Source organism: Denticeps clupeoides, chromosome 1, assembly GCF_900700375.1.
Source record: "Denticeps clupeoides chromosome 1, fDenClu1.1, whole genome shotgun sequence".
Taxonomy (NCBI): Eukaryota; Metazoa; Chordata; class Actinopteri; order Clupeiformes; family Denticipitidae; genus Denticeps; species Denticeps clupeoides.
Window position 1 is genome coordinate 19,196,417 of NC_041707.1, and position 23,466 is coordinate 19,219,882.

Here is a 23,466-nt window from a genome sequence, read left to right on the forward strand (position 1 = left end):
TAAATATTTATAACATACTTATAACATATATAGTATTGTGGAAGCTATGAATACTAGTATAGTGGTATATGCGAGTGTGTTCATTTAATCTTATTGCTCTGTTCCTCTGTCCCTAACATGAGCTCGTCACGGCTCCAGAATGGGTTTAGAACAAAGTAGCATCCATATCGAAATTATTCCATTTCATTTCTGCTTCCCTCTCATCTTCGGTGAGCACATAGCCCCTCAACAGACCCCCGCTCTCCTTTCATTCTGGCTATTTACATTACATCCAGCACTCTGTCTCTCTCACACACAAACACACACATTCCCTCTGCACTATGTATATCTAGTGTCTTTTTTTTTTTGGAGGAGGAGAACCTTTCACAAGTTCTCTTCGCTGCAGTACCAGCAGTACTCCAACACTGGGGCCCCGGGCCAACCAAAGGGTCCGCCTCTAATGTCTGATCAGAAACAGACCACCACAGGAATAACGGGAATAAGCACCAGCTGCGGACACATGATAGGATGTGTACTGATACCACTGAAATCATTCTGAGAGATGATGGACAGTAAATCTATCTATCCATCCATCCATCCATCCATCCATCTATCGTTTCCTCCACTTTTTTTGGCACCCCTGTAAAAATTTACCTTTGTTTTTTGTTTCTTTTCTGCCATATACACTTATGCATACATTTCACATTGTGAGAGGTAACCATATTTCAAATGTCTGCCAAACCTTCAGTTTTTTTAAACACATTGAAAAAAAATTATGTTCCGTATTATCTGAGTGCCCATCTTAAATACTAGGACAAGTAAGTGCAAATATTACAGAATTTTTAAAGCATTTTGGTTTCATTTTCCGGGCAATCATACAAGAGGGATTTGTTTTCTTTGCAATTGTTTCAATCAAAATGCTATTTTCTTTTATATTTTTATATTCAGTGTAAGATAATGGTATATCAGCAGTAAGTTTTTCTGACCCTTTTTTACTCTTTTTAAAAACTTGGTGCCAATAATAATGGAGGGGACTGTATCTAGTGTTTCTGATAAACACAAAGAAGAGAGAACATATCACTCCAGCTCTGCAATCATTAGTGTTGGTTTAGATCGCCTAAAACAAGACCAAGACATTGCCGAGACTTGAGACCAAGACCAAGTCACACTAAGGCGAGACCAAGACCAAAAAAAGGCTAGGGCTAGAGTCAACATCACATTAATCACCCATAGAGAACAAACAGCGTTGCTGTGAAGTTTCATTGCTTTCATTGATCTATGTCATGTTATCTTTTCAATTATATTGTCCATATGTCTCTTGTTTAAAATCTCCCAGATTTGTCATAGTTACGAGGCCTGATGGAAAATAATATTCTCAGAAAATCTCTCCTATAACCATTTTATTAGACCTTGTCAAGCTAAATAGATACCAAAAAGATGTTCATATTAAGTCTCTTATACCAGGGGGCCTTGGGTAAGCTATGAATATGGCTATGTAATGATCCCTTGATTTGAATTGAAGACAAAGGACATTTGGCCCTCAAATGTTGACACCCTTAAATACATTTTCTTCTAGCAATTTAGTCAAATTAACATTAGTAAGACAGTGCTGGTTCACTGATCTACAGACTTAACAAAGGGTAGTGTACAAAGGCCCTAAAGTTTTGTTGATGAGTTTTGATGATGAGTTTTGTTTTCATTTTGGACTGTCATACAATGAATTTGTGCTGCTCTTGCACATAGACACAGTATTCTAATCAGCCGGACTCATTTTATACTTGTACAGAAAAATAATGACAGAAGGCCTACACACCATACAGGCTTAAACAGAAACTTCACAGGAAACCTTATATATTTGGCAAATTGATTCATATTAAATGTTAAAACATTTTGCTGTGTGTATTAATGGGTGTATCACTGGTTTATCATTTCCTACAAAAAAGCAGTGACCCAAGAGTTATTGGTATATTAGAAATATTAGAATAATAGAAGCTTTAGAAATATTACGTAACTGTCCTAAACTGGAGCCCACAGACCATGGTGGATGCGCACAGGATAATAATTCCATTTCATGGTACTTAAGGGGTTACATATCTCCCACTGAACAAACGACTTTACTATGCATGTATACACGTTTTTCATTGGCAGATTTAGAATTTATTGCTCATAGTTTGACGGCAAGTATCAACAAGCTAGTCAACAAGCACCCCCCCACCTCCATCCCAAACTTCCCCATCACATCGAGATCGCTAAGACAACAATGAGACCAAATACCATTTAGACCAAGACAAGACCGAGACCACAAAATATTGTCTCGAGACCTGTCCTTTACAGAATCAAGTGCCATTACCGGTCTATAAAGCACTACAAAAATATATTTAAGGAACATTTTTGGAATACTGCCCTGGTAGGTATCCTGGAACTGTTGGACACTATTGGAGAGACTAGAAAAGGAGAAATAACATTTAGATAAAATGTTACTGATTTTACTTAAATTTATATTATTTTGGATTATTTTTCATGTTTTACTGTTCTTATCGGTTTCATTTTCTTTTAAAGCACTATTGCATAATTTCTGCCATTTGTAAAGCACTTTGAACTGCCCCTGTGTACGAACTGGACATATAAATAAACTTGTTTTGCCTTGTATCTCGTTCAGAGATCAACATCTCACACCAAGATTGCTTTGTCTGGGTTTGATCTTTTGTCTGGTGTTACCATTTCTTAATTCTACAATTTGTAGTGCATGTGGCGGGCCTACACTATTAAAAAAAAAACGACTTCAAAACCTGCTGATGTACAAAACCCGTTTTTTGTACATCAGCAAAGGTTCTTGTTGGGCCATCATGAACCACAATTAACAAGCATGTAGTTGCTGCAGTTGCTTACCTTTCTACAGTGAGGACAAGAGATGGAAAAAGTCAATATTACAATTATTACAATATTACAAATATGCATTGTCATGGCAACAAAGGATACATGGTAAAATGTTCAAAATAGGGCATAAAGAACAAGCTGCTCAGTCAGGGATGGAGAAGAATGCCTGAGGAACTGTGACATTAGGTTTTGTGGTGTGCTAATGACAAACAAAAAGAGGAAAACTGAGGCCATAAAATCCCTACAGCACAAATTTACCTTTGTTCATCCTGTTGGTCATGTCAATTAAAATCCTCTGTAGATTAGCTGAGATCCTACTGATTAAAAACCCAAATAAAAGTTGTCCAGATGGTTGAGCTGATTTCAATTTCTGGCCAAATGTTCTTTTTTTAGGTGAGTTAGTCACCACTGATGTTTTTTTTACAATGATCGAGATGTCTTGGCTTTGAGCTTTACAGTGGTTCTCTGCACTGTGCAGTCTGTCTGTGGGCCATGATCAAGTGCTATTCTTAGCGGTATGTGTGTGCGTGTGTGTGCGTGTGTGTGTGTGTGTGTGTGTGTGTGTGTGTGCGTGCGTGTGTGGACTGAAAATAAAAAGTTATCTTTTTATTTTACTTCTCTTTGTTATGACGGCGCTATTCACAGTTGGAATCCAGAATTAGTAAAGTCTAGGGGGGCTTACTAAACCCCTTGAGTCATATTCTCAGCAACTTCATAAAAGAGAAAGTGAGATAGAGAAAAAATAGGGGTTCATGCTTTTTTTATGAATTGTTTTGTATTGTATTGGAGGGGAATGTTGTAAACTGATGCCTGTGTGCAGTCTGTCTCCTTTAATAAAAAGTTTTCATTCCTCTGTTTCATTGTGACGCTGCAGTCAGTGCATTTCTAGATCGCTGCTAGGGATAGCGCGTTTTAATGACCATCATTAGTGCTTTGGACGAATGTTAACAAGGGTAATACAGAACATACTGACAAAAAGGGCTTACAGCTTATTGCCAGGCCAATTGCACCATGACAGAGGGAACAGAAAATGAAGAGCAAGAGAGAAAAATAGATGCTGCATGAGCAGCTAAGAATTACAGCTGACGTACCTATGTTGTAAATAAATAAAAATGCAGATTTGAGAAAAAAGGCACTGAGCTTGTTAAGAATTCATATTGTACCACGGCCTCCTGTTGTCTTCAGTTAACCTCCTGTTCTTTCGTTTCTCAGACATGCTAATGATGTTGTCCCATTTGAGGCCTGGCGTTAACGTTTTCATTTTTGCAGAGGTGAAAGTCAGATTTATGGCACCAGATGAGCATAATTGGCATATAAACATGCCATGCCAGCCACTGCACTGCTCAAAAACACAGGCCAGACACAGGCCTGTGTGTCGGCCCTCTGGCTGCGAATAAAGTTTCGCTTTCCAAACAAAGTCACGCTCAAACTTGGTCTCCAGTTGTCCACACTGATACACAGGCCTGCATGGCCACTTTTTTACCAGAACAGAACAAGAATGGAGTGCACCAATCAGAATGCTTCAATTAAATGCTCTTTAGCATTTTCATTTAGCAGAGAATAGTGGAGGGAGGGAGAAGATAGGAGCTTGTGTTACTCTTCCTAATTCTGGAAGATTTAATCCATAATCAAGAAGTAGGGTGCTTATGAGCTGTCAATCATGCCCATTGGCTCCAGCCCATTTGAAACATTTTATGAAAAGGTAATTACAGTGTCATTGAACTGAAGTAACTACACTTAAACTGGGTATATCTCCAAAATACAGATAACTAGCATCCCTTTCTTTCTGTTTATTTTGATAAAATAAACAGAAAGGAGTAGATCATTTGGCATTAGTGAACAATCTCCATGTGCTACATTTATTATTGACTACTCACTCACTCACTCTCCTCAACTGCTTAGTTCCTTTATTCAAGGTCACAGAGGCCATCCAGGGACACTGTGCGCAGGGCAGGGACTCACCCATGGAGGGGACAATAATAAATCATTCTCTGTTGCAAAACACGGCTGCCTAAAACCTCAGACTCAGACGCAGGGGGTGCAGTCAATAGTGGTTTTACTTGTCTGTGTAGTGGGGATATGGGAGGTAAATGGGAATACGGAAACATGGCAAATGTCCCTGATTACCGTTCAGATAAATGAAAAAAAAAACAGCAAGAGACACACAGATGGACAAAAAACACAAGCAGATGGACACAGACATACACACATTGTGTAATTTAAGGTTAGCAGTCTAACCTAAATGGGCCTTGTCCCAGTACAATGTGGATTAGGCCAATTCAGCTATTCCAGAACAAAAAAATGAATTTCAGAATAAGATTAGTACTAGTTATTAATGTTAACTTGCTTTCTACAGAATTCTGTTTTTTATTTGACCACAATAAATGGGTCCACTTCCTTCCCCGCTAGGCCACCACTGCCCTCTGTTCATAAGGAACCAGATTACTATTTTGTGTCCCTGACACATAATCTTTTGATCTTTTCCTCGCGGTGTCTCTGCCCCCCTCTAAACTGTAAAACACACGCAAAATGTCACTTTCATGACCCCTGACTGCACCAGGACAAGATGCGAACAGACAGATTCTTATTCAGTCACACGCCAGCATCAGCAAAATGTGTGTCACGTCGGCTCGATGACAGCCCCAACCAAGAAAAATAGTTCAACGTGTGTGTATGTGCGTGTGTGTGTTTGTGTGAAAGAGAGACAAAGAGAAACAGTCCCGTGTCCGTCTGACAGTTGCATGTGAATTATTTACGTCAGGGCCTGTGTACGCCTGTGTGTTGTGATAGCTGTTTTTTGCAGTTTTGATTGGTCAGAGCATTTTTAGGGTTTTGTCCAACTTTTATTTTGCTATATAACACGTATCAGCAGTTCACGTTTGGCATGTGTTTGATCGTCTGTGTGTGTGTGTGTAAGTGACAGAGAGAGAGCAGTGTGCATCTTTAATGTAGACGAAGATTGAATTGTTCATAATTCATGTGGCTGTCTAGGTCGCCCCGCTAAAATATTCATCGAAGTTTGTGTGTGTGTACGCAGCTGACCAAAGGCCTTGCTTAGCATGGCACCAAACATGGCCTTGGTTTGCAAGGGAGAAGGGGGGGAGAGAGAGAGAGAACTCTTTTCTGTCTTTATCAGCAAGGTCTCCACAGGAACTGACTTGTTCAGTAATTTAGGCTAATGTAACTGCTGAATAATTTAACCCTTTGCACAGAGGACATGGATGGTTAAATATCATACTGGCCTACTACATCATGAAACTAACGTGCCTCTTATAATCCACCCAATAGCTTGCCATAAATTAAGCAATATGTCATCTTATGTCATGTGTTCAGATTAGCTCAAGCCTATTGACAACATGTAATTTATTTAAATATTGGTTTTATTTAAGACAATGTAAATGCCTATTAATTACTTTACTGCTCATACCTAATCATTTTCATGGTTGCTGGAGCTGAACGTCCCTGCACAGTTTACTGTCAGCAATAATTCACTGCCTACACAAAAGCACACACTCTTCAGAAAATGAACTGATAGAGAAAGAGGAGTGTTTTTCTGTGAAATGTTACCACTGAACGTGTAGTCTGTGTCATTTGTGTGCTTTATGAAGCATAAAGATTTATGTGTTGGCATGTGTTGGGTTCCAGGCCTCATCTATCACAGCACATGACTGAGTGTGTTGTGTGTGTGTGTGCGCATGTGTGTGTGTGTGTGTGTGTGTGTGTGTAGTTATGCAATACTGAGAGCAGAAATCAATTTTGCGTTCACATTTTGGAGGGCAAGTGTAAAGAAGTAGCGGTAACCCCCCTTATGTGTGCGGTTGCAAAGATGAAGTACACACACCCACACCCCCTTGGGATAACTATGCTTGACAGCAGATACCAAAAGGTTATAGTGTTAATTAGCAACAATTATTTGTTTCATTTCAGCCTGCACCGCTCTTACTTCTTCTCTCTCTCCAGTGCCTCCTTTTATTAGCTCCTACAACACCCTACCTTGCTCTGTCCTTCAGTCACTATTGGTCTGGCATACAGCCCGGTGATTTAAAAAAAAAGATGAGTACCACACTCAGGGGGGCGGAAAAAGCCAGGTTAATGGTGCCGCAAAGTGCGGGTTAACAGCCAATTATCAAATGGGGATCTGACCGCAGGTCACTGGCAATGGCTGTACAGTGTCTCGTGGGACTTAAAGTGTGACACGAGGGACATGGAAGCGTCAACTTTCGAAGGAAGACCAGAGACCAACCGCGCGATGACTGGAGGTTGCAACCTGCTGATGGGCAGGCCATTAAAACGACCTCCTGCAGTGCAGGCTAAAGGCCGATGGTCACTAATGGTTCGGCCCTGGGGACTTGGTACCAAAGGAATACGTAGGACTTCAAACGGTAGTGTGTGATGTGGCGGTAATGATGCTGTTCTCCACCCTACATGCATAAATCGTGTAGGGAAGCCCTTTGGAGTGCGAGGGCCTTAAAACAAGTGATCTTAAAGGCAGCAGGAACAGTAATTAAGAGATTTAGAGGCTTAAACAGGGAAGCGTAGAGACAAATGAAGTGCAATTGTAATTGTGCATGTATACCTATATACCTATATATCTTACTTAAAATCAATGTACAGAGCATAGCAGCAGATGTCTACCACTCTGGCCTTCATTGTGCTTAATGGAATAAGTTGACTATATTCCAGGATATGACAGATTAAAAAGCAGTTTTAAAGCAGTTGCCCATGGCTGCAGTTTTGGCAATGGGCACCCAGGGTGTGGTGCAAGGAATTTTCTCAAGAAGACACTGACAATTATACTGCAAGCATTTTCTTCAGCGTAACCATGAACCTTTGTCACAAAGGCGAGAGAGGCAGAAAACAAAATAAATGTGTTAAATGAAAGCTTAATCATACAAATGGAATGTACACGAGGAGCACACAAAGCACAGACAGGGGTAGTGCAATTAAATAGAAATTGTGAAAAGGGAATCAGAATGCACACAAGCCCAAATTCCAGTTTGTATCAGTGGCCTCTTTGTTGCCAAAGACCACCAGGGCCGGATGGCTAGAGTGAATTTTTTTTCAAATAAAGTGTGTTTTATTGGGATTGTGAGATTCATGATGATGGGCTCTGTCAGCTGTGCCAGGTCAGGGGACACAGTCCTAAAGGCCCACTTCAAAGGTCACTATTTTCAAATTGGCTCCAAGATCATGTTCTGGATGACACACAAACAACAATGGTACTTAGTTTATTTTCTTCAAGACACAGATACCCTCTTGTTTTATAAAAGTATTTATGTAAATCTTTGAAAATTCCTCCAGGTATGGTGGATTGTGGTCACTGCATGCTCGCTTATGTAAAAACCTCTACACACAAAAGCACTGCATTCAAACCACTCCAACTGGCAGAAAGAGGCATGGCACAATAGAGGTTAAAAGGATGAGCAGTTTCTAATTTATTAACACCAGTAAATTATTATTGCAGTTACCAATGTTACAGAGAAAAGAGAAAAGATAGAAAAAGACGGAACCAAGCTTCAGAGACATCACCTGATCCAGGAGAAAAATGAGAGGAGAGAGAAGACTCAAAACCGGAAAATGCAGTTTTGATGGAAAAACAGCTGAGAAAGAAAGTACCGTCCCCCATACGTGAACAATCCTTTATACACCTGGCCTACAGGAAGCTGTCACAGACCAATCAGAACCTGTTGTTTCTGACGTCACGCCCCCGGTGCCTTCCGTCTGGGGTCCTGACGGCCGGCACCTCACACGTTTGGCTCGGGGGAGGGCCGCCAAATGTTGCAATGCCATTCGACAAAGACATGCAAAAACGGAGGTGTTGAATCTCCATGCACAACAAAAGCACAGGAATGTCATGCCTCCGCGACGTCCCATCCTACAATTATTTTGGTTTTGATCTTTGGAAAACGTATTTGAAAAAATATTCGCTTTGCTTCATTTAGACTCTTCAAAATATCCAACTGACTGTGTCTATGACTGCGAGCCAGTTTTGTCTGTGCTATGTTCATATATAGATATTCACTTTGCTTCATTTAGACTCTTCAAATAATCCAACTGACAGTCAGCTGGAAAAAGCAACGTGCAGAAATGTACTTTAATCACTTTTGTTTAATTGCCACTGTGTAACCCATCTACTGCAGTGCTAGTTTAATGGGATTGCCTCAGCGAGAGCACCACAGGACATCTGAACTGGATGTAAAACAGCTATTGCCTGCCTGCGGCGAGAGAAAAGCAGAGGTGATGAGAGCTTTTGGCAAGCTGCGGCGACACGAAGCTTCCAACAATCTGGTGAGGCGCCTGGTGGCACAAGCAATTAACTTTGAGTGTTAAATGTCAATAAAAGTTCACGTCAGGCTCGTTTCACGCTTGAAAGTCACGTCGGTGACAATGCTCATGCTCGTGTACTGGTGTGAGTGCAGAGTCGGGGCCAGTGAGCACACTCATTCTACCAAGAATCCCATTTATCCTCATTCACACGGCTGCCACGAGACAGGGGCCGTTCTCATACGCACAAGAGCTTGTGATGCTGCTGCATATTCCGACGCATGCATGCGTACACACCAACATAACAAAAACATAAATGTGTGTGTGTGTATATATATATGATAACAACACACCAACACCCAACAAAGGGGTGGGCAGGCACACATCTGTTTAAATATTAATGGGTTTATTTATTTATTCATCACATCAATAATAAATGCCAGGGCTCTTCTGACAGAACTGCTCAGCTTCAAACAAACAAACTAGAAATGCAGTGATCACCCAAACACAAATTGGTCTATGACTGCGAGCCAAATCCTGCGTTTTGTCTGTGCTATGTTCATATATAGATATCCAGCTTAACAGCATGCTGACCTTGATCTTCTTGGTCTACATCTTTGTCATAGTGCAGGTTAAAGGTCAGCAATCATGCATTAATGTGAGGTTTTTTTTTTCCACTGACGATCAGCTCCATCTAATTCACAATAAATTTGCAAGGAACCCTAACAACTGATGTGACCATTTAAACAGGGTTTTAGCATTCAACACAGACCATTCTATTTCATTAAACTGATCTGTAGGAGATAGTGAGAAATGTCAATTCTTTGTGACAGACAGATGTTAAGGGTTATTCTTAAATATAATAAACATTTATATAATAAACAAATATGTATGCTTATAAAGTGTACTGCAGTTAAAAAAATCATATACTATTTTGGATGATCCGCAAATAAAAAAAACACACTCATTCACACATAATGTAATTATTTATTGCCAAACTTAATAACAGTTTAAAATGTAAATCAGGGTATGGCTATACAGCCTTTATACCTTCAAAAGGCCATACAGCTTTTAAACATATCAGAACAACAAAAAACAGTAAAACAGGTCACACCGCTTGATCTCTGTCCACTTTAATTCCTGAAATCAGGCTGAGCTACATGTAAAAACACTTAAAAAAAAAACGGTTTGACCTTTTAAAATGCTCCACTCTCCCTTAAAAACAGTTTTACACAGCAAGCTGATCGCTTCATATAAGAATCCAACATTTGGAAAAGATGTGGCCAGAAACAACTACCTAATCCAGATTCTGATTTCCACCACTCATCCAGAGCGACTTACAATCAGTAGTTACAGGGACAGTCCCCCAGGAGCAACTATGGGTTAGGCATCTTGCTAAGGGACACAATGGCAATAAGTGGGGTTTGAACCTGTGACTGTGTGGTCTTCTGGTTTGTAGGTGTTACACATATGTGTTACACGTGAATCTGAGAACCTGACTTTTTGTGCAGATGCATTCACTGTATAACCTTATAATGTACCTGCTTAAAATAACTATGTACTTTACTTTAATAATGCTAAGTCTAGAGCAAGGTGTAACACTTATTAAAATTGTAGTAAATCAATGGAATTCTTTTGGAGCCATTAATTCGGTTTCGATCTTGCTTTTGACAAAGCTATGACTAATTACCCAGCAGCCCTGTTCACATGCATCAATTTCAGGTAATGAAAGTGAAAGTGAAAGTGAAGTGATTGTCACATGTGATACACAGCAGCACAGCACACGGTGCACACAGTGAAATTTGTCCTCTGCATTTAACCCATCACCCTGAGTGAGCAGTGGGCAGCCATGACAGGCGCCCGGGGAGCAGTGTGTGGGGACGGTGCTTTGCTCAGTGGCACCTCAGTGGTACCTTGGCGGATCGGGATTCGAACCGGCAACCTTCTGATTACGGGGCCGCTTCCTTAACCGCTAGGCCACCACTGCCCTGTGAATTTATATAAAGCTACTCCAACAATTACCATAAATATCAGCACAGGAAAACATCCCAGGCAGTTTAAGGCAGGAGCTGCAGGGAGCTGCATTTGTGTAAACTTGCTCCACCAGCAGAATAACCACAGTACAAGGTCGGGGGTGTCGTTTTTTTTTTCAAATCCGGGGCTGAGACAGCCTTGGGAACAAAACTATTCAGGAGCCACAAAGTTCTGGATTTGATAGACCATTGGCAGTCCAAGACGCTCAACATTAATTCAACGCTGACCACAGCATGGGAAATATTTCAGGCAAACACCAGTGTAAAATGTCAGATGTCTGGTATTTAGGACTTTTTCCCTTAAAAGGGTTTGATAATTGGGATATAGGGACACAGAGTCCTGGCAGCATTGGTTGGAGGTTCAGGAGTACAGGGGGTTTTGATGCATGGGTGTTACTTAAATGGGAAAAGCACATCCTGTACAGTTCTCCTGAAGATAAAGCTGTTCAGGAGTCTTCAAAGACTACTAATTTACTTTAGTTTACAACTAAAGAAAGACATGGGGACATGGGTCCACGGCAGCGTTATTTTCAGGTCAACGGCATACAGATGAGCATCAATTTTCCTCTAGAGAGAGAGAGAGAGAGAGGAACAGAGGAACACAGCCATCCATACAAGTGCTGAACTTCAACTGATGACATTTAAACATGGAATAATGAGCTGCTCATCTGATGCATGTTATCGCCCACCCCTCCTCACATATTCCCATTGACACTGACTGTTTCTTACATTTTGTCTTACCTCGTTATTGCTGATTTATTTTCGATATCCCTTAAGTTTCGTTTTGCTCATTAACTACTTTCTCCACGGCTGCAAAGTTTGGTTTTGCTTGTTTAGCACCACTATCTTTTATCACATCCGTTGTCACAATGATGGGATCCTCACACACCGCCATCCACATCCTGTGGAAATGAAGTGTATTGTGATGCATGGCAGCGGGCCCGGAACCTTCCGCAGAGCTCCTTTACAGATACCCCAAGCTCATTACTCAGCAGCTAATGAAATCAGCAACTCTCACCCACACACAATGTCAAAGTCTCACACCTTCATGGAGGGGATATGTTACACTGTATTCATAACCATCTGGATTGTTATTATCGTGAAAATCTCAGAGATTAGAGGTGTTGTATTAAACCTGGAGACGTATTTAAGACCAGCAAGTATTGTGAGTTTGGAAGAACTGAGGCAGCCGGAAGGTTTTTTGAGAGTGAGAGAGCTTTGTAGGGGTAAAGGCTTCTGGGGTTTGGACAGAGCCATAGTTTTGATTGTGGTTGAGTAGGAATTTGAGCTGTAGAGAGTTTAACGTTACGACTACATTGGAGCAGTTATTCAGTTTATTAGTCGTTACATAAAGTCGTGGTATTTCGATGTGTCTGCATAACTTCTTCATCTTCTGAACGCACAAGCATTCAGGCCATAAAAATATATAGTGGTCAAGTTCCTAAATGCTTCGGCAGAAAGCAGCATTTGCGCTCTCCTTAGACCAATTACGAGAAGGTCATCAAAAGAACAGACCGATACAGAAAACTGCATCATAACACAAGAATTGTGTAGACTTTATTTATGTTTCGTATTTTACAATATTTCTCTCAATTTAAATATCTGTAGGGATGGGCAAGCATGCATGCAAATGAACATAGCTGAGGAAGATGGAGATGTTTCCTGTGGTCCTAACTGGTGTTTAGTGCTTTTATATGGATGGTAGACTCGCCATGTCTAATATCCGGCCAGCTGTCAATCATGATGCGTATTATATTTTTCTCTTACGGATGTTTCAACCACATGATTATAGATGTTCAAATCACTGACATGAAGTAGTAAGGCCTGGAAGCAGCAGCACTGATACCTGATATAGTAATTTACTACAGGCCAAGATGCTAAAAATCATGTTTTCATTAAGACATTTTCTGACTGAACATTCAATACAAAAATGAATACGAACACTGAAAGAAAAAGTGCTTGTATTTTAGTTTCATGCTTCTGTCAGGTGTTTCCAGATTTGTCTCTGTTTTGCCATATATTTTTTACGTTTTGGCAGTGCAGGGCAGTTCACTTCACTCTCTTGCATTCATCTACCATGAATAAATCATAAAGCACCCCTACATGATGAAACCCTTACTGTTGTCTCAATTTTTAAACCATTATTTTATATAAAAAGGATGTCATTACTGACACATGTGGACCATATTCCAAAGAAATGCGGAAGCTCTGTGATTGGCTCAGCCAGACAACATTTGGAGACAATCTGGTTTGTATTTTGATTGGAGTCTCGTTCAGAACTACATTAGAGGCCTTAATTCAGCATCATAACTGAAAAGTTAATATAACAAAAATAAATTAAAATGAAGTTGTACATTTTGATAGCATTTGTAATTTTGACTATTGTTCCCGACTTAGAACAGCACCTGAACCAAGAAATCCAGCTGCTGAACATGAATCTGAACTTGAACTTGCCTTATCTGGGTTCACGAACATTTATGTCGTGGCCAAACTCTGAAGTTGTTAATTATATTGAATCAAACTGATCCACGTACAACGTGTGTAAAAATGTCCCAGCTTCCCTGTTTCTTTTCTGAAGTAATTGCCATCTTAATTAGTGCATTTAATAGGATGATGCAATAAATCACCTTGATAAACGATTCAGCACAGTCTCATTGCCATTCAGCTATTAGAAGTAATTATTTTTCACACAATCACACTGTAAAGCTTCCAAATTGAGCTGAAAAAGAGTAGAATATGAATCAGGGGTGGAAGGGTGGATTCTGTCGCCACTTGTGGTGATAGATGCTCCTGTCTGCTCCCAACAGAACCCAAATGACACATGTGCCAGCTGGATAATATGTGAATGAATAAATAGGATTAAGAATAAATAATGCATTGACAATTGTCACATTAATCCACATAGGCTGTGAAATACTTCTGGGACCATCTGTGACAAAGCCAGCAAAAAGATGAGAAGTCACCTCTGTTGCAAAAAGGAGGACATTTCATGGTGCTTTTTCTTCTCGGGGGAGGTGCGAGCACATGTTTTAGCGTTGTGCTGAGTGTTGGGTGCATGAAAGTGTGTGTTGGTGCTTTTAGCACCCTTGTTGCTGGGGTGTGCCACTGTGGAGCAGCGGCACATCGGGCAGCCCTTGGATGTTCCCAGAGTAACGTGACTGGAACGAGGCTGAACAGAAGAAAAATGAAAGCTGCTGAGTGTGTGGTTTGTGTGTGTGAGATAGAGTTGTCATAGGCATAATATGGTGTAAATATGAATGTCACACACACACTTTGTTATTCAGTTAGATAAATCAAAGGACCCAAAATCTGGGCAGTGTTGAATGGGACCTGGGATCTTGAACTCACAAATGTCACTGCCATCTAACTGATAAACAGAGCATTTTTCATGTCCACACAGCTGGTCAGTAAACTGACCCGAGTCAGAAATAGTAACCATTTGTAACCAAGCAACTATTGTCACCAGGAATGGGATGCTGGTTTCTGTAAGAAGGATTCCCTGGACAACCCAGTGCTCGTGATTACAATGTGCCTCTGCATTCAGTTTTCTTTCTCTTGCATCTAGTGGAACAATAGAAACTAGAACTTTCAGACTTTTTTCTTGAGACCAGCTATCAGGGTGGTAGTAGCCTAGTGGGTAACACACTCGCCTATGAACCAGAAGACCCTGGTTCGAATCCCACTTACTGCCAGTGTGTCCCTGAGCAAGACACTTAACCCTAAGTAGCTCCAGGGAGACTGTCCCTGTAACTACTGATTGTAAGTCGCTCTGGATAAGGGCGTCTGATAAATGCTGTAAAATGGAAAATGTAAATGTATCAGCATTCCCCTCCTCCTCCTCCCTGTGGCCGTCTGGAACTCAATCTCTAAGCAGCCAAGATGCTTTTAAATGTGACTGGCTAAACGTCTGAACTGCTGTCAGTGAATCTGTCCTGAAATATTTGAAATGGGACAGGCATAAATAAAGAAAAAAAAAAAAGCACAAACAGCAAGCTTGTTCAAAGTGGCAAACAATCACTCTTATGCACACATGTCTCTTTTGGTAAGAAAGCTTGAATAGAGCAGTTTCAGGTAGGAAATAGATGGAAACAGTGGGAACTTTTGAGTTGCCATATCTTGGAAAAGAAAAAAGGTTTGTGAGATTCAGTATACACTGAATCATGCTCTCCCTGTGTTAATGCAGGCATCCTATGGGTTTTCCAGTTTCCTCCTGCTGACCAAAGGCAGGCATGCTAGGTGTATGCGCCCTGCCCTGGGTGAGTGTCCACCCTACACCCAATGTCCTGGGATGGAGTCTGGCAGCTCAAGACTAAGCAGATGTGGAAAGTGAGTGAGTGAGTGGATATTGGTGGTATGAATAACTCGACCAACACCACAATTCATGGAATCTTTCTAACAAATATCCAAGAATTTGGATAAAAGTTTTTTTTCAAACAATAGTAAGAATCCAAAACTTCATTGAGAAGGTACGTTCCTCGGCTTTTCAGCTGGGTAGTAAAGGAAATATCTTCCCTGGCAGCAGACAGCTCACCGCTGCACCAGAGTACTAAAGAGTTCTGTGTACCGTCGAGCGATTATTTTTTGTTTTTCTGCTTTAGATGGATCCTACTCCCACACTGCGTATCTCACCACTGCTGTTCCACATTTGAAAGTTTTAGAGAACTTCTCCCCACATGCTGCTGAACTTCGGACACATCTAAAATAATAAAGTGAAGTGATTGTCACATGTGATACACAGCAGCACAGTCCATTTACTGACAGATGAAGTAAATAGCTCAGCTTACCTCGTTACTATGGAACCGGTCAAAGAGGGAATATCAGCTAATGAACAACCAGTTCATGTGTTGCAGAATAAAGTAAAGCTAAAAACCCCAGTCATGCTGGGTTGCTGGAGACCAGTCATTGTGTGTGCAACAAGGTGTGTGTGTTTTCAGTTTATGGAGAGGGGTTTTCCTGATCTAAACCAGTCAGGCTATGATTGGATAGTGATTGGATTTATTTTGCAATATAGTTCATAGTGTGTTTTCTTTTTTTAATAAATAAATAGACATTTATCAGTATAAATGTGTGTGTGTGCGCGTGCGTGCATTCGTTTAAGACAAAATTATAGTCACTTATACAATTCTTATGACTGCTGGACTGTAACTAGATACAACTAGATATTACAGATATTAAAATTATTATGTAAACTAATCAACTCTCTACTAAAATATTAATATATCTAATATTATACAATGTGGTAGGCCAATGTTAAAACCACCACACCACCTGATAAGACAATTCTGCCAGATGTGCTATAACTGAGAACCCAACAAAACTATGCCAACGTTAATACATTCCTTGTGTAATCTACTTTTATTCATATGTACATTTTATTTATATGATTTTCAGTGCACAAAGCCAGGTTGCTGAGAATAGTTCTTTGGCAGTAAATGCATTTGGTAGGTGTCCTTTAAAGATGATCCATGGCCCCCACAGCACAAAAGCAGCCACAGAGTGGCTGGGTGCTGGGCAGAATCGTTTTGCTGAAACTGCATTCGTGCTTAAAGCCTTTAGAGGAACACTCCAGTCATTTCATTGTCTTCACTGTAGAGCCTAGTGCAGTGGACCTTTAAATTCTGCAGGCTTGACGTGATTCACCTCAAGGGGAATTTTCACATCAAACTTGTCAGTGTTCTGCCATAGACAATGGCAGTCCTGTCTTCCTCATCTACTGAATGAAATGAAAGCGCTTTTCAGCGGTAAGGGGTCTGTTTTACCAACTTTCATTCAAGTATCACTGCTGTCAGACAGGCGCATGTACCTTTAAAGAAGAAATAATGTCCTGAAGACGACAAAATATTCTCTCTACCCTCAATGTATAGCAGTTTGACGAAGACTAGACAACTTTGCTTTCCAGGAGAACTTTCATAACAGTTTGTAGAGAACTATAATTAATTATAGTGAACGTTTAATAATAAAGTGCATCACAAAGCATATAAATATCTAGAGAACTGTAGTATGAAATAACCTAATATTGTTTTTTAATAAAAAAAAAAATAGGCAGGAACAAACAAGAGTGCACAAAACTGGGTGTAATTATTAATGACAATTGACAACTCTCAGGCACGCTGCTGATTTGATTGATTGTTAAATAAATCTGTTGATTTATGTAACTCCTGAGGATACTTTTGACCTCACACTCTCACAAGCTCCATACTTAGGACTTAGCACCAGTTTCAAAATAGTTCCCCATGACACATCAATATAACTGGCACTATTCTCGGAAACCAAAGATTTGTTTTTCCATAACGTACATCTAATGAACACTTTCAATGATGTGACTATGGTTATCACTCACTATCCATAACCAATTAATCCCTATTAGTTTTGAAGGTGCAGAAGCTCATCCCGGAATCTTCGTTTCTTGCCATCCTCTTCAGTGCATTTGAAAGCCTGCATTATGAGTTAAAGTTAACTTTATTGACCTTGGTCTTTATTTAAAAAGCTAATATTGGAATGCTGCTTCAGTAGCGCCATGCTACGCCTGATCTTGCAGCCAATTCAGTTGTTAAACGGCAGCTACGGAGTTAGCTCAAAACACTCTGACAGCAAAAACGAGGGCCTCCCCTGAAACACGTCCATCACAGCCATCCGCGGAGAAATCGAGTGCGTGTCTAAGAGTCGCCCGTGTCATGGTGAGTGTCGCACTCGCTGAGAAAATTGGCAATTTGTAGATGCAGCAGGACAGGCGCACAGAGGGTAATACGAGGTCATTCAGAAATCACCAGACACCATCTGCACCACACTAACACACGCACAGGGAGGGAATTTGTTTCACGTTGACCCAGAAGCAGGGAATTATGGAAGTTCACAAATGCATACATTTATATGCAGTGTGCGGAAAAAGGACAGGAGAAAAAAGTATTGTTTTTTCCATCTTTGGATTTTATTCCCCTTATTCTTTTATGCTTTTTTATTCTTCTGTCTTTCTCAACAACTTCAGTGTCCTCCTGCACTACGCAAACACGCTAAGTGAGAAAGGGAAACGGAGAGAGATTGTGTTTTTCTGAAAGCATAGATCAGATAATGATCCACAGGCTTGCAGCTGAGCTGATGTTGTGTCAGGGCCATCGTGTGTGTGTGTGTGTGTGTGTGTGTGAGAGAGAGAGAGAGAGAGAGAGACGGCTGCAGATCCCCTTTTCGGGAGAGTGCTATTGATCCTACCACCAACCAGACAGGATCAACCAGCGAATGAACATGTCTCACACACACACACACACTATCCATCTAATTTCAGGACATCATTTTTTCTTGATCGTAAAAGGTCATATGTACTCCCAAACAGTCTAGATGAATCTATCTCCATTACCCCAGCCAAAATCAACCCATCCAACAGCATCACTCGTGGCAAAACATGGTAAAATAGTTTTCTTACATACACAACATGTCACCCAATGCAAATTTCATGCATACTGTCACCACAACAGTTATGTGTGTACCTTTGATGTGAAGCCAAAACACTATTTTAAGCATTCTTGCACCCACCTCTCTCCAGCCAAATATCTCCCTCTAAAGAAATGAATGTGGTGAGATCTACCCTTACATCTGCAGCCTAGTGGGTGTCACGATGAACCAGACAAGCACAAAACCACAGGTTTAAACGCTTGCTCCAGCAAGACTGTCCCTTTTAACTACTGATTGCAAATGAACACTGTAATCGCAGGCTTCAGATCTGTTATATATGTTCAAATGCTAATCAAATGCTAATCAAATGCTAATCAAATTGAGCACCCACACCTCTCTCAGACGCTCTGAGCATATAAACTCTGGATGCCACCATCCAACTATGATCTATCGATAGAAAGAAAATCTCCCCCCAGCCATCAAACCATGAAGAATCCATTTCACAGAACCACAGACTCCATCCAGCAGGGTTCAATCTGTCTGCAAACAGCCATCTAACCTTCGCAGATCACCTGTCTCTGCCCAGCCATGACCAATCTATCTCAGAGCTGCTCCGGATCTGGGTCACACCTCCACAAGGTCTTGAGAGTGAACCCCAAAAACAAAGCAAATAAACATTAAAGTGCTAGAGTAGAGTAAAGGAGGATGAGACAAGAGAAAGGGAGAAATGCTGAATAGTTCTGGTGCTCCTGGGGAATGGTACGGTAAATAAGAGGGAATAAAATAGGAAGACAAGGAGCGACAAACTGGGCTGCTATTATGCTCCTCTGCTACAAATCCTGTTCCCAAATTCCCAAAAATCCTCTTGTTTCCCTTTAGTAGCTATTATTGAAAAGTGAGTCAAATTAAATGGCTTCATGGCAATTTTGTGGGTAGTGCTGTTAGGATTGTTTTGGTCTGTTTTATAGTGAAAAGTAAAAAAAGACAATTTATTTAAGATGTTCAGATTAACTGCGTGCATTAACATTTTGTGTTAAAAAGTGAAGTGATTGTGAAACACAACGAAATGTGTCCTCTGCTTTTAACCCATCACCATTAGTGAGCAGTGGGCAGCCACGAAAGACGCCCAGGGAGCAGTGTGACACTACCTTCATACCACCTCTGTGGCATTTTGGTGGCTCGGGATTCGAACCCACAACCAATTATGGGTCCGCTTTCTTCCCCGCTAGGCCACCACTGACCCTAAACTGAAGGTAACATCTAAAGGCTCCAGTGAGGACGAACTCACGACCTCTGGTTTACAAGACCAGTGCTTTGGCCACTGAGCTATGAAGCCGGTAACTCAGCCACTGAGGCTTTTGCCAGGTCAATTGTGCACACAGCCAGACCGATTGATACGATGTGGGGACCACTAATGAGAGCATCTAAAGGGAGACGATGATTAACATGTTCATGTTGGCAACACCTGTGATTATACACCATATAGCCACAATAGAGAGTTACTGTAATTTTATCACAGTTTTAAAAACCTTACAAGAAACTTCAACCATATGGTTCCATCTGTGATCCAGGCAGAAATTGATCCAATTTCGACCATAAACAATGCATCGGACTGTTGTCAAGATTCTAAGACAATCAAATGTCGGCTTGGAACTAACTGCATGACTTCAGGCCAAACGGTGCCAGGCGGACGTCCATCAACCCGAGACCATGAAACCAGTGCTGAACACCGTCTAGATCAGATATAGTGCAACATGGTCTGCTTGTGGTTTGTCCCGAGTTTTTTTGTATGTGGATAACTGCCTGTGTAGTTTTATTTGGATTACACCTTTTTTGCAACTTTGTAATAGTGGATTTAGGCTGGGACTCTATTAATGTAAACTAAACTGATTTTTTTCTGAGTGAGAAACAATGTCTATAGAAAATTAAGGGAAATTTCCAAAACCTTACCTCCAATTACAAGCTAATCATGTTGCACAAAGTTCTTGATGATAGATGCCGAGCTACGCTACACTAGTGTCAGCCATTTCCCCCCAGAAACTGTTACTGAAGTCCTGTTTTACTCCAGCCCATTAATCCGTTTAATTAACCTTTAATGAAACAAGATAAAATCTATTTTATCTTGCCCCCAAAATTATGTGATCGTTACAGATTTGGTGGGGCGTGCCTTCCATTATAAAAACATTACATTTTCTGTAATTACACTCTCATTCCTGTAATTTATCTAAGCAGGTCAGATGACCTTAAAAAAGCAAACTTGCGAAGAACCTGTAGGTACTGTCGACAGATTTCGCTGAAGGAAAAAAATGGATTTGAACCTGTCAGTGGGAGAGTGAGGATAACCTCTTACCCCAATTAATTGACTCATAAAATCTCATCAACTGTATGTGTATGTCATAAGTCGTTGTGATATTTAATTACCCATGTGTTATTGTGTTACTACGATGTTTATGGCGCATGTTCCTTGGCCAAGTAGCGGTCTCCTCACCTTCCCACTTTTTGCAGAAAAAGAATTTTTAATCACCAGTAGCCAAGAGGCAAAATAAGAAATGAAAGTGATTTCTAATATGGCATATATGTACTTATCTTGGGTTGAGTTGTATGTAGTGGGTGCAGTGGGGTGTAACAAAAATTGTTCTTGGCAAATAGGGTATATAGTAAGAATTTAAATTCTTTTTCCACAGATTTGCTTTAAATGGCACTGGTGTGAGTGTAAAATCTGAATACATTAAAATTTTACTGTTTTGCTGCACAGTATGTCACTCCTGTGACAGAATATTACATTTACATTTACATTTATGGGATTTGGAAGAGGACCTTATCCAGAGCGACTTACAAAGTGCTTTCATGTTACCATCAATGAAGTAATCAGTTCTGGTTCACAAGGATCCCAACTATGAACACAAATATGTAGTTTTTTTACTGCCTAAGTCAGACTATAAAAAGTTACAAGTTACAAGTGAATCTAAGTATTCTCTAAAGAGGAAAGTCTTAAGCTGCCATTTGAAAATGATCAGCAACTGTGCTGTTCTGACCTAGAGGGGAAGTACATTCCACCACCACCTAAGGGCCAAGACAGAGAAGAGTCTAGATGAGCATCTTCCTCGTACCTTCAGCGATGGAGGGACCAGGCGAGCAGTACTGGAGGGTCGAGGTGCAGTGCGAGGTATAATAAGGGCTGTGAGGTAGGATGGTGCTACTCCATGTTTGGCTTTGTAGGCCAGCATCAGTATTTTGAATCTGATGCCTGCAGCTACTGGGAGCCAGTGGAGGGAACGTAGCAGTGGGGTAGTTAGACCTGCTCGAAGGGAGTTACAGTAATCCAGTTGTGATATTACTAGGGACTGAATTAGTATCTGGGTGGCCTGTGTTGACCAATAAGGGCGGATCCGTCTGATATTGTGGAGAAGGAATCTACATGAGCGTGAAAGATTAGTGATATGAGTCAAGAGGGAGAGTTGATGGCCTATAGTTGTGGACCACTTTAGTATAGGACCACTACAGAACAGATCACTATGGTATAGTGGCCTATAGAGTCCTATTCTTTATTAGTATATTACTCTGATCTAAACAATACTACCTGCAATGCATAAGCCAGGACAGTCCCTAACCAGATAGAAATACATATTTATGAAAAGGATTTTACTTTGTTACAGGAGCTGGGCATTTGAAATAAACTAAAAAAAATTCTTCACATTATTACATTTGCAAGTCTAAGCACAACCTTTCATAATGGCTAAATAGTTTCCCCTAAGACATGCCAGAGTTATTTTCATTTTTAAAAATTAACAATATGAATTTTTTTTTTCAGTGCACTGAGGGGAATAGTTGATCAATGCATATGAGCCTGAGTTCCCAAGGCTTAGGAAAAGAATGATGTGCAGGTGTACAAGTGCAGGTGTACAATTTAGATCCACCCTTCAAGCTGGAGTTAAGGACAGCAGCGATTTTCATAATCATTCTAACATCATAAAGTCACCATCAGATTCACAGCATTCAGTCTCTTTTGTTTTTTCAATGTCAAGAACCAGCATCTTATTTCTGCACAACTAAGCATGGGCAGCAGAGCAAAAGTAAATTAAGGGAATGAGTAGACCAGAGAACCAAACTGTGAGGAAATCGAATATATTTTTTTAACAAAATTAAAAAGGATCAAAGCCACACATAAACAAACCAGTATACAGATAAAAGGGCTTCAGTAGAAATGCATGTGCTTTGGCTTGGACAGCAACCAGTCTACATAGTCTGGTGGTGAGCTGATGCAGTTGTAGCTGCACGGCTTGTGACTAGAAAACTCTCAATGGGGGGTTGGGGGAAAACAATTGCATTTGGTTGACAAATTAATTTAATCTAGTCTCAGCTAATTTATGACACTAAATAAATATCACTCACTAACTAATTATCCCTAACCGCTTATTCATAGTCAGGGCCGCAGCTGTCAGAGCTTATCCCAGGACATGGGGTTCAGGGCCAGAATACTGCTGCAAAATAAATATAGAATGCCAATAAAAAAATGCCTGAATGCTTATTTTAGATTCAACGTTTATTTCTTATGAGTCCTAACGCATGACGACTGATTTGGACTTTCAGATTAATGTGTCATAATGCACTCGTATATTACTACTGTTAATACAGTTAATTAACAGTGGGCTGAGAACATGCTTATCCAGTCCTGGTTTAGCACAGTTGTGGAACACAGCAGCTGACCACCATGTTTGTCAGAAATATCGATTAATGTGGGAAATTCAGGTCAGGTCTGTCCATTCAGTCCTGTCATGGGAGGCACTACATCAGCATGTTGGTACACAGGCAGCGTTAGTGCCGCCTCAAACAGATCAATCTTGTCCATTGACACAAGGACATTGCTCAAGGCTGTATTCAAATCGGCAGGAGAATTTTTCCCCCCTCTGACAGCTGATTTTGTTTC

The 23,466-nt window shown here is 40.6% G+C and overlaps 1 protein-coding gene and 1 non-coding gene across 6 annotated transcripts in view; both read right to left on the reverse strand.

Moving 5' to 3' along the window:
- The window catches only part of sorcs2 (sortilin-related VPS10 domain containing receptor 2), a 191,866-nt gene that overhangs the window by 59,097 nt on the left and 109,303 nt on the right, over positions 1-23,466 (reverse strand). The gene's annotated exons all lie outside the window — the stretch shown is intronic.
- On the reverse strand, positions 19,804-19,875 carry trnat-ugu (transfer RNA threonine (anticodon UGU)). The gene has a single exon. It is a non-coding gene; the product is annotated as a tRNA-Thr (tRNA).